General features: G+C 36.9%; 1 protein-coding gene across 1 annotated transcript in view; it reads right to left on the bottom strand.

The window, feature by feature from the left end:
* LOC134846359 (uncharacterized) overlaps positions 1-13,467 on the bottom strand; it is a 54,032-nt gene that overhangs the window by 30,265 nt on the left and 10,300 nt on the right. The gene's annotated exons all lie outside the window — the stretch shown is intronic.

The raw sequence follows: 13,467 nt of genomic DNA, 5'->3' as shown, positions 1-13,467 counted from the left end.
TTACATACTAGAAGATATTTGTGAGATCAATATTCAACTCTTTAACATTGATTACGATGAAAACGGGGAAACTGTAGGCGAATTGACGGGAAGATCAGCACTGCGCTTTTCTCGCATTGTAAACTTAATTCGCTATGATAATCACATCTGCTGGACTGAGAATTTCAACAACCTACTAAAATGGTTCAGATGTCATATCTGCGATTTTTTTTGTCATCGAAAAAGACATGTCGTGAAAAAATTAAACATGTCTATCCTACTGGAGTGTACCAACTGAAAGAAACTGTCTTCGAACGACTAGAGGACATAGGAATTCATGTTGAAAAGGAAGTCAGGTTGTTCACGAACTTTGCCTTTTTCGACTTTGAGTCTATCACAGTTGCAGATAACACGCTGAAAAACTCAGATTCGACTACATGGATTGGGCGACATGTGCCCATAAGCGTTTCCATTTCCTATTCGTTTGGTTGTGGAGTAATTTTTTATGCAATTCTGACCCAAAACAATTGGTTCGGCATTTTATCGAAAAGCTTCTGGAGGTTAGTCAGCTGAGTTCAGTTCTGGTCATTGCAAATTTTGAACGAGTATTTAACGATCTGAATGAAAAGATAACTGAGTGTGAACAATTCTCAGAAGAAGTCGACAAGGCAAACAGTAGAGTTGAGGAGGGAAGCACAACCGCAACTGATTCTAACGTTTTGAATATTGGAAAAGTGACGTTAAAAAATCTTTATCAGTTGCGAGATGATCTCAATAAGTACGTTGTAGCTCTACCTATTTTCGGATTCAACGGCTCGCGTTATGATCTGAATTTGATTAAGGAGTAGTTGCTCGAAATTCTCTTGTATGAAAAAAGTGTTCACCATCCGTTATACGCAAGGCTAACCAGTTTTTGGGAATGAGTTTCTTTGTTTCTAGATATTCTAAAATTTCTGGGTGGAGCTACCAGTCTTGACAAATTCTTAAAAGCTTACGGATCAGAAGAGCAGAAAGGATTTTTCCCATATGAATGGTTTAATAGTCCTGAAAAATTGAACGAGACAACACTATCCAGTATCGACAATTTCTACAGCAAACTCAAATGCAGTAACGTTCTGGAAGTAGATTTTCTAGAATTTAGAAGACTCCAAGACCAGCGACATGGCTGTGAAGCAAGTTTAAAAAAATGAAATTGAAACAGATACCAAAGACGAAAGAAGAGAATTACGCGGAGTTAGAAAAAATTTGGCAACAGAAAAATATGCAGTGTTCAAAGATTTCCTGGAATATTATAACAAAAAAATGTAGAACCGACAATGAAAGCGATGCACAGAATGGTAGCTTACTATCATTCGAAAAACATCGATATGCTAAAGCTTGGACTAACATTACCTAATCTAGCAAATAATATCTTGCATTCATCCACTGATGCAGAGTTTTTCCCCTTTGCTAAAGCCGACTACTGGTATGATTCGTACATTCGACAAAATCTCACAGGTGGTACGTCAATAATTTTCACCAGATACGCCAAAGCCACAGAAACTCGGATAAGAGATAGTCAAAATATATGTAACGCAGTCATCCGAATATATGCGAGTCAACTCTATCCATATTCGATGATGACAGAGATGCCTTCTGGTGCTTACTTGATATGGGAGTACTCAAATGAGTCGAATAAATTTCATCGACAGAAGCCGACAAGAAGTATGTTTGAGCTCATGGTTTTAACATACTTACAAGAACAGAATCCGAACTGTCAAATAAAGTCACAGTTCACTGCTCGTAGATAAAAACGATTTGGACCTTTTTCAGTGGACGGGTATTGCCAGCATTGTGAAACTGCTTTTGAAGCGGATGGTTGCTTCTTCCGCTTCTGTGCTTGCCAGGACAATAAACATCATTCGGAAGAAGAACTCAAAAGGGGACTCGTGCGTCGTGAAAGAACCGTGAAACGAAAGCAGTATCTGCGAAGCTTAGGTCTTCAATTAGCTACTATCAGAAACCGTCAATGGTGAGAATGGGCTCGCAATAATCAATACGAAGTCGGGGTTTTCTTGAAAACACATTTTCCCTACAAAAAAAAAACCGATAACCGAGGAGTTGACCGAAAAAATTCGACTCGGAGAAATGTTTGGAATGCGGATGTTGTAATTGAGGTACCAGATCACTTGAAGTCGAAATTTTCTCAATTTCCTCCAATATTTAAAAATTGTGAGGTTGCTCGCAATGATCTAGGCAGGTTCATGAAAAGTTTTGCATCAGAGCAGGATCTATTGAAAAAACCGAGAAGAATGCTTATTTCTAGCATGATTTTATCGCGAGAACCAATAATCACTCCACTGTTACTGTTTTACCTGAAACATGGTCTGGTTTTGAAAAGAGTCCACTTCTTTATACAATACCAACCGAAACAGTTTTGGGACATCCGTTAATGGAGTAGTTGAAGCAAGACGACAAGGAGATCTTAATCCTGACTCTGCTGTTTGTGTCAATATTGAGAACGTTGTTGGTAACAGTGCCTACAGATACCAAATCATGGATCGTTCCAGAAATACTCGAACGAAGCATGTAATTGGATCATGTGTCAATACTTTGGTGAATGAGAAGACGTTTAGAAAGTTTAACGAACTACCGAACGAACTTTATGAAGTTGAACTCGGAAAATCGAAAGTTGAACACAAAGAACCAATTACAGCGGGATTTTTCATCTTACAGTATGCAAAATTAGTAATGCTTGAACCCGTCTATAAATTTTCAACTTCCATTCTGCGATCCTGATGAATATGAGTTCATTGTAATGGACACGGACAGTGTATATCTTTCAATCAACGGAAGTGATCTCGAGAATATCATCAAACCCGAAATGAAAAGTAAATGGAATTTAATGAGGAGTAACGCTTGTAGAGACAATTTCACTATTAATTCAATTTCTAACTTTTTCCCTCGAAAGTGTTGTGAAAAACAAAACAAGTATGATCAGAGAACTCCGGGTCTTTTCAACGAAGAATTTCGATGCGCGGAGATCGTTGCCTTATGCTCAAAAACGTACTGCTGTCTGGATGAAATTAGTAAAACAGTTGAATGAGTTCGAAAGGTAAAAACCAAACAGCCCTTTTAAACAAATCGCCGTTGCAGAAATATCGAAGTGTTTTAGTTGAGCAAGCAGAAATTGAGACTACGAACCGAGGATTCAGAGTGCAAAACAATGAAAAAGTGGTAACTTATGAACTGAAAAAGAAAGCTCTTTCAATTTTCTACCAGAAACGAGAAGTGCTAGCAGATGGAATTCATACATTACCTCTTAATATTTAAATTTTCAAATATCTCTGATTGCATTTGGTGTAAATTTTATCCTGAAAATCTTTTCTATAGATTCCGTTTTCAATCAATAAATTTTTTTGATGTTAATTTTCTTTTCCTGTTCAAGATCTTTTTACGAAAACTGTTTATCGGTTAGTGAAACAAGAGCCAGGAGATTTTTTATTGAGATTGGTGTTTTTATTTTGAAAAATTTTAATTGATCTTTAGTTGAAAACTTACTCGTTCATAGTTCTGTTATAGTTTTGAAGCGCTCTGACCCAGCGCTCGTGTTATAGTTTTGAAGGTGGAAGTTATCCTGGACGGGGAGATGGTAAAACATAACCGACACAACTTGATAAAATTGCCACCCAAATAGATGATTCCTCACATGTGCTAGCCAGAATAATTCGAAATACACTTGTCAAAACAAGAATTAGAATCACTATAACTTGAAAAGAAAAGAACAAAAAAAGAGCGAGAACATTCCTGAGAACATATTGTCCAAGGAATTCTTTCACCATTTTGTTCATCAAAAACTAATGTAGATGCAGTGATCGCATCAGTTGAATCCGTCTTTTATTCCACTAATAAATAATTAATTTTAAAAAAAATTGAATAATGATGACCAAAACAAATACAAACTTGAATCACTAAAAAAGATTGAGTTTGAACCAATTATCCTCTACATGCTTCTGTAACCATGTAGAGAAGAATGTTCCCATAAATAAAGCTTTTTTTTTGTGCACAATAAGTGTTGACTTTGGCATGTTTTTCCGGGTAGGAGTCAAATTTGCACAATTTCGAAGGATCAATCAAAACATCAATCATTTTTGGACAACCGTAGTCTGCAATATCGTAAAATTTTCTGTTGAATATTGATTCCAAAAGCTTACACTTCTCGATATCTTTTGAAAAAAAAAATTGATATTAGCAGTTGCTTTCTGTGCATTCCAGCCAACACAGTCTGATATTAAGCGAACGTAACAGTTGTTTGTTGATCCATTGGGGTTCGTAAAAAAATAGATCGAATCAGAGTTTGTCACTATATCCAACGTTTCCTGTAGCACAGTTGAATGTTTAAAAAGCAATACCGTTTTAAAAGCAAATCAATCTTAAAAATGAATCAGATTCAAATGAGAGTTCATCTATTCATGTTCGTTTTTCCGATGATTTTCTCTAACTCCCTCACCATTTCAGCGATGAGAAATTCTACAGTAGATATCATCTTATTGATCTCATCAATTCGAACACTGACGCATCCTTTTCTAGAAAAAGAATCGATTTCTGTTGGTCTCGTAAATAATTTGAACTGGAAATATGTTCGCGAGCAGTCAACGGTGTCGTAGTAGACGCACGAGATACATATTTTTCGTCGCTTTGATTCGTATAATTCCCAGAACTTATCACAGTCTTGAGCGTCTTCTGCTGATGAGGGAAATGAAACTGTTTGACAGTTTTTTGGGATTTCTGATGATTGCAGATTAGTTTTTCTGATAGAGTAGAAGTTTCCATAATAATTTTCTGCTTCATTTTCAATCGATGGAAGCTGGTAAAGCAATCTTCTCATCTCTAAGCTGGAGAACAGAAAAATCTGATGAAGAAACATTCCAGTAACTTGCTGTCTGTAAACTTTCAAATAAATCCAATCACTGGGAACGGAATTTTCCTCTTGTTTTGGAATGGAAATTCTAACAAGACGAGAAGGTATCTCAACAAAGTCCCAGAATAGTTTGGAATCTTGGCCATCTTTAATAAGTCCGATACTACGATACTTTTGCAAAATTGATTCAGGTTTGGGAACAGCAGTAATTTTTGATGTACGTGCTTCACTAAAGATGGGTCCATTTATTCATTCCTTTGTTGGGATATGTTTTTCTTTTGTGAAAATGTTGAAAACAGGAGTGTTGCGCTTAATAAGAATCAGATTTTTCTGCTTGTATTTGTAGATTTTTCCGAGTTAGGTCTTCTAACCAATCAAATCTATTGATTTTCTGACATGATTAGTATTGTTAGTGTGAGTTTTTTTTAAATTAAATTTCGTCACATTGATTGGTTAATTTTTGACTGTTATATCCCGCGCTCATATTTCAAATTTAGTCACACTTTACTGCTTAAAATTCAGTCATAGAATTTACTGGAGTTGAAATTTGTCACGTGATTTTTGTAACTGTTCGATACTTTTTTTCTATCTCACTTTCATTTAAACCAAATTGTGATTCTTTTGAAAACTTTAATGAGTTTATGTTAGCTCCACATCAAAAACCAATTGTACTTTGACAGATTGTATGTTCCATGTTTTGATTATTCATGACCAACTCTTTCATAATTTTCCGAAGAATATTCCTTTACGTGAATTTTATTATCAATCCGTTGATTGTCTTTTAACAGTTAATTTGAATTATTTTAGATTAATCTCCAACTCTCAGGGTGATACGATTCAAGATCTGTGCAAAGCTGCTGATTTTCACCGAAGTCTCCCTTATAAAGTTTTGAAACGTCCTAGCGTCGAGAAGAAAAGATTGTTGAGAAAATGATTCAAATTCTTCCGATCGAAAGTGTTACCTGGCTGTAGTTCCCACTCTTTGTCTGTAAAACCTCAATATTTGACGTCCCATTTTATTAACAAAACTGAGAGTATTTTAAACTCAGAATCGGGAAAAGATTTTTACAATTTAGTCACACTACTTTCAGAGCAGAAACTATCGCTAGATACAACGACATCACAAATTCCAACAATAGTTGAAAAAGGTCCCGCAATCGGATTGTAGAACCAAGTGTCCTAAATGTGAGCTCACTCTAAAAAAAAAGAAATTTGAAGCGGCATATCGAACATAAGCATAGTCACAATTGTTCTGATTGTCGACTATCATTTCCTACAGAAGATGCACTTCGTGTGCATGTCCTAAAAAATCATGCCAAATCTGGAACTTTCGTTTGTAACATTTGCGGAAATGGCTTTTCGTCTTTTTATCGTCTTCAAAGACATAAAAGAGAAGAACATAGACGAATCCGGAAACACTACAAGGCGGGACCAGTAGATTTGAGTGAAATTCAATCGAATTCGTCTCTACACCAGGAAACGGAGTCTGTGAAACACTTACTTCCGAGACGAAAAAATAGAATTGCGGCAAAAGGTCGTGTACAATTTCCGGTTCTCATATCACAACAAAGCGATCTTGATGCGCTAAAGGAACACCTTGAACATGCGGACTTGCTAGAGAACGTTACTTGTCATCGTCCTGACACAAAATGGAAACTTTTTCTTATAACCAACGTTACTTTCTTCTTTATACCTGATGAAAAATGTTGCCCTCGGTTGCCGAAGTTTTAATCTCCCTGATAGAATGTTGAAAATTCCAACTATCAAATGTTTATTATCCGACTCAAATTACAACCCTTATCATGATAACTTATGTTTTTTTCGTGCGCTTGCCTTTGAATTATGAAGACGATATTTACATACTAGAAGATATTTGTGAGATCAATATTCAACTCTTTTAACACTGATTACGATGAAAACGGGGAAACTGTAGGCGAATTGACGAGAAGATCGGCACTGCGCTTTTCTCGCATTGTAAACTTAATTCGCTATGATAATCACATCTGCTGGACTGAGAATTTCAACAACCTACTAAAGAAGTTCAGATGTCATATTTGCGATACTTTTTTGTCATCGACACGGAATCTCCTGAATCACCAAAGACAATGCCGTGAAAATATTAAACATGTCTATCCTACTGAAGTGTACCAACTGAAAAAAAACTGTCTTCGAACGACTAGAGGACATAGGAATTCATGTTGATAATGAAGTCAGGCTGTTCACGAACTTTGCCTTTTTCGACTTTGAGTCTATCACAGTTGCACATAACACGCTGAAAAACTCAGATTCGACTACATGGATTGGGCGACATGTACCCATAAGCGTTTCCATTTCCTATTCGTTTGGTTGTGAAGTAATTTTTTATGCAATTCTGACCCAAAACAATTGGTTCGGCATTTTATCGAAAAGCTTCTGGAGGTTAGTCAGCTGAGTTCAGTTCTGGTCATTGAAATTTTTGAACGAGTATTGCACGATCTGAATGAAAAGATAACTGAGTGTGAACAATTCTCAGAAGAAGTCGACAATGCAAACAAGAGAGTTGAGGAGGGAAGCACAACCGAAATTGATTCTAACGTTTTGAATATTGGAAAACTGACGTTAAAAAGTCTTCATCAGTTGCGATATGATCTCAATAAGTACTGGGTAACTCTACTTATTTTCGGATTCAACAGCTCGCGTTATGATCTGAATTTGAGTAAGAAGTATTTGCTCAAAATTCTCTGGTATGAAAAAAAGTGTTCACCATCCGTTATACGCACGGCTAACCAGTTTTTGGGAATGGGTTTCTTAGTTTCTAGATATTCTAAGTTTTCTGGGTGGAGCTACCAGTCTTGACAAATTCTTGAAAGCTTCCGGATCAGAAGAGCATAAAGGATTTTTCCCATATGAATGATTTATTAGTCCTGAAAAATTGAACGAGACAACACTATCCAGTATCGACACTTTCTACAGCAAACTTAAATGCAGTAACATTCTCGAAGTGACTCAAGACCAACGATATGGCAGTGAATCAAGTTTGAAAAAAATGAAATTGAAACAGATACCAAAGACGAAAGAAGAGAATTACGCGGAGTTAGAAAGCATTTGGCAACAGAAAAATATGCAAGTGTTCAAAAATTCCTGGAACAAAATAACAAAAAAGATGTAGAACCGACTATGACAGCGATGCACAGAATGGTAGCTTACTATCATTCGAAAAACATCGATATGCTAAAGCTTGTACTAACATTACCTAATCTAGCAAATCATATCTTGCATTCATCAATATACAAGTTTTTCCCCTTTGCTAAAGCCGACTCCTGGTATGATTCGTACATTCGACAAAATCTCACAGGTGGTCCGTCAATAATTTTCACCAGATACGCCAAAGCCACAGAAACTCGGATAAGAGATAGTCAAAATATATGTAACTCAGTCATCGGAATATCTGCGAGTCAACTCTATCCATATTCGATGATGAAAGAGATGCCTACTGGTCCTTACTTCATATGGGAGTACTCAAATGAGTCGAATAAATTTCATCGACAGAAGCCGACAAGAAGTATGTTTGAGCTCATGGTTTTAACATACTTACAAGAACAGAATCCGAACTGTCAAATAAAGTCACAGTTCACTGCTCGTAGATAAAAACGATTTGGACCTTTTTCAGTGGACGGGTATTGCCAGCATTGTGAAACTGCTTTTGAAGCGGATGGTTGCTTCTTCCGCTTCTGTGCTTGCCAGGACCATAAACATCATTCGGAAGAAGAACTCAAAAGGGGGACTCGTGCGTCGTGAAAGAACCGTGAAACGAAAGCAGTATCTGCGAAGCTTAGGTCTTCAAGTAGCTACTATCAGAAACTGTCAATGGTGAGAATGGGCTCGCAATAATCAATACGGAGTCGGGGTTTCCTTGAAAACACATTTTCCCTACAAAAAACCAATTGTAGTTTGACAGATTGTATGTTCCATGTTTTGATTATTGATGACCAACTCTTTCATAATTTTCCGAAGAACATTCCTTTACGTGAATTTTATTATCAATCCGTTGGTTGTCTTTCAACAGTTAATTTGAATTATTTTAGAGTAATCTCCAACTCTCAGGGTGATACGCTTCAAGATCTGAGCAAAGCTGCTGATTTTCACCGAAGTCTCCCTTATAAAGTTTTGAAACGTCCTAGCGTCGAGAAGAAAAGATTGTTGAGAAAACGATTCAAATTCTTCCGATCGAAAGTGTTACCTGGCTGTAGTTCCCACTCTTTGTCTGTAAAACCTCAATATTTGACGTCCCATTTTATTTACAAAATTGACGGTATTTTAAACTCAGATTCGGGAAAAGATTTTTACAATTTAGTCACACTACTTTCAGAGCAGAAACTATCGCTAGATACAACGACATCACAAATTCCAACAATAGTTGAAAATGGTCCCGCAATCGGATTGTAAAATCAAGTAACCTAAATGTGAGCACACTCTAATAAAAAAAAATCTGAAGCCGCATATCGAACCTAAGCATAGTCACAATTGTTCTGATTAACGATTATCATTTCCTACAGAAGATGCACTTCGTGTGCATGTCCTAAAAAATCATGCCAAATCTGGAACTTTCGTTTGTAACATTTGCGGAAATGGCTTTTCGTCTTTTTATCGTCTTCAAAGACATAAAAGAGAAGAACATAGACGAATCCGGATACACTACAAGGCGGGACCAGTAGATTTGAGTGAAATTCAATCGAATTCGTCTCTACACCAGGAAATGGAGTCTGTGAAACAGTTACTTCCGAGACGAAAAAAATGGAATTGCGGCAAAATGTCGAGTACAATTTACGCATAAACGGAACTGACACGAAATTTATTAGAGACAAGTTAGATGCTATATTTGATGAGATGAGTTGCACCGTTAAACTGAATATAGCTTTTGGTTTCGTTCTAAAAAGTATCACGGGCAACGATTCCTTCAAGTATTATTATACAGCCGATAAAAATACTGTTTTTCTCAACCCGGTTCTCATATCACAACGAAGTGATCTTGATGCGCTAAAGGAAAGCCTTGAACATGCGGACTTGCTAGAGAACGTTACTTGTCATCGTCCTGACTCAAAATGGAAACATTTTTCTGTAACCAACGTTACTTTCTTTTTTATACCTGATTAAAAATGTTCCCCTCGGTTGCCGAAGTATTAATCTCCCTGATAGAATGTTGAGAAATCTAACTATCAAATGTTTATTATCCGACTCAAATTACAACCCTTATCATGATAACTTATGTTTTTTTCGTGCGCTTGCCTTTGAATTATATGGATCTGATTCCTTAGCCTTGAAAACTGATCTGATTTTTCAACGGTTCATTGAAATATCACGGGTGAAGTTGGAAGGGTTCCCTGGAGTTGATGAAGACGATATTGTGGGCGAATCGACGAGACGATCGGCACTGCGCTTTTCTCGCATTGTAAACTTAATTCGCTATGATAATCACATCTTCTGGACTGAGAATTTCAATAACCTACTAAAGAAGTTCAGATGTCATACTTGCGATACTTTTTTGTCATCGACACGGAATCTCCTGAATCACCAAAGACAATGTCGTGAAAATATTAAACATGTCTATCCTACTGGAGTGTACCAACTGAAAGAAACTGTCTTCGAACGACTAGAGGACATAGGAATTCATGTTGAAAAGGAAGTCAGGTTGTTCACGAACTTTGCCTTTTTCGACTTTGAGTCTATCACAGTTGCAGATAACACGCTGAAAAACTCAGATTCGACTACATGGATTGGGCGACATGTACCCATAAGCGTTTCCATTTTCTATTCGTTTGGTTGTGGAGTAATTGTTTATGCAATTCTGACCCAAAACAATTGGTTCGGCATTTTATCGAAAAGCTTCTGGAGGTTAGTCTGCTTAGTTCAGTTCTGGTCATTGAAAATTTTGAACGAGTATTTGAGGATCTGAATGAAAAGATAATTGAGTGTGAACAATTCTCAGATGAAGTCGACAATGCAAACAGTAGAGTTGAGGAAGGAAGCACAACCGAAACTGATTCTAACATTTTGAATATTGGAAAACTGACGTTAAAAAGTCTTTATCAGTTGCGAGATGATCTCAATAAAAACTGTGTAACTCTACCTATTTTCGGGTTCAACAGCTCGCGTTATGATCTGAATTTGATTAAGGAGTATTTGCTCGAAATTCTCTTGTATGAAAAAAAAAGTGTTCACCATCCGTTATACGCAAGGCTAACCAGTTTTTGGGATTGAGCTTCTTAGTTGCTAGATATTCTAAGTTTTCTGGGTGGAGCTACCAGTCTTGACAAATTCTTAAAAGCTTACGGATCAGAAGAGCAGAAAGGATTTTTCCCATATGAATAGTTTAATAGTCCTGAAAAATTGAACGAGACAACACTGCCCAGTATCGACGAATTCTACAGCAAACTCAAATGCAGTAACGTTCTCGAAGTGACTCCAAGACTAGCGATATTGCTGTGAAGCAATTTTGAAAAAAATGAAATTGAAACAGATACCAAAGACGAAAGAAGAGAATTACGCGGAGTTAGAAAGCATTTGGCAACAGAAAAATATGCATGTTCAAAAATTTCCTGGAATATTATAACCAAAAAAGATGTAGAACCGACTATGACAGCGATGCACAGAATGGTAGCTTACTATCATTCGAAAAACATCGATATGCTAAAGCTTGGACTAACATTACCTAATCTAGCAAATAATATCTTGCATTCCTCCACTGATGCAAAGTTTTTCCCCTTTGCTAAAGCCGACCCCTGGTATGATTCGTACATTCGACAAAAACTCACAGGTAGTCCGTCAATAATTTTCACCAGATACGCCAAAGCCACAGAAACTCGGATAAGAGATAGTCAAAATATATGTAACGCAGTCGTCGGAATAGATGCGAGTCAACTCTATCCATATTCGATGATGAAAGAGATGCCTACTGGTCCTTACTTCATATGGGAGTACTCAAATGAGTCGAATAAATATCATCGACAGAAGCCGACAAGAAGTATGTTTGAGCTCATGGTTTTAACATACTTACAAGAACAGAAACCGAACTGTCAAATAAAATCACAGTTTACTGCTCGTAGACAAAAACGATTTGGACCTTTTTCAGTGGACGGGTATTGCCAGCATTGTGAAACTGCTTTTGAAGCGGATGGTTGCTTCTTCCACTTCTGTGCTTGCCAGGACCATAAACATCATTCGGACGAAAAACTCAAAAGGGGACTCGTGCGTCGTGAAAGAACCGTGAAACGAAAGCAGTATCTGCAAAGCTTAGGTCTTCAAGTAGTTACTATCAGAAAGGTGAGAATGGGCTCGCAATAATCAATACGGAGTCGGGATTTCCTTGAAAACACTTTTTCCCTCAAAAAACCGATCACCGAGGAGTTGACCGAAAAAAATTCGACTCGGAGAAATGTTTGGAGTTGCGGATGTTGTAATTGAGGTACCAGATCATTTGGAAACGAAATTTTCTCAATTTCCTCCAATATTTAAAAATTGTGAAGTTGGTCGCAATGATATAGGCGAGTTCATGAAAAGTTTTGCATCAGAGCAGGATCTATAGAAAAAACCGAGAAGAATGCTCATTTCTAGCATGATTTTATAGCGAGGACCAATAATCACTCCACTGTTACTGTTTTACCTGAATCATGGTCTGGTTTTGAAAAGAGTCCACTTCATTATACAATACCAACCGAAACAGTGTTTCGAGACATTTGTTAATGGAGTAGTTGAAGCAAGACGACAAGGAGATCTTACTCCTGACTCTGCTGTTTGTGCCAATATTGAGAAAGTTGTTGGTAACAGTGCCTACAGATACCAAATCATGGATCGTTCCAGACATACTCGAACGAAGTATAAAATTGGATCATGTGTCAATACTTTGGTGAATGATAAGACGTTTAGAAAGTTCAACGAACTTTATGAAGTTGAACTCGGTAAATCGAAAGTTGAACACAAAGAACCAATTATAGCTGGATTTTTCATCTTACAGTATGCAAAAATAGTAATGCTTGAACTCGTCTCTAATTTTTTCATTCCATTCTGCGATCCTGATGAATATGAGTTCGTTGAAATGGATATGGACAATTTATATCTTTCAATCAACGGAAGTGATCTCGAGAATATCATCAAACCCGAAATGAAAAGTAAATGGAATTTAATGTGGAGTAACGATTGTAGAGACAATTTCACTGCTAATTCAATTTCTAATTTTTTCCCTCGAAAGTGTTGTGAAAAACATAACAAGTATGATCAGAGAACTCCGGGTCTTTTCAAGGAAGAATTTCGATGCACGGAAACGTACTGCTGTCTGCATGAAATTAGTAAAACAGTTAAATGAGTTCGAAAGGTAAAAACCAAACAGCCCTTTTATACAACTCGCCGATGCAGAAATACCGAAGAGTTTCAGTTGAGCAAGCAGAAATTGAGACTACGAACCGAGGATTCAGAGTGCAAAACAATGAAAAAGTGGTAACTTATGAACTGAAAATGAAAGCTCTTTCATTTTTCTACCCGAAACGAGAAGTGCTAGCAGATGGAATTCATACATTACCTCTTAATATTTCAACTTTCAAATATCTCTGATTGCA

Source organism: Symsagittifera roscoffensis, chromosome 5, assembly GCF_963678635.1.
Source record: "Symsagittifera roscoffensis chromosome 5, txSymRosc1.1, whole genome shotgun sequence".
Classification (NCBI taxonomy): domain Eukaryota; kingdom Metazoa; phylum Xenacoelomorpha; order Acoela; family Convolutidae; genus Symsagittifera; species Symsagittifera roscoffensis.
The sequence above is the reverse complement of the archived record's forward strand: the minus strand, read 5'-3'. Positions and strand labels throughout refer to the sequence as shown.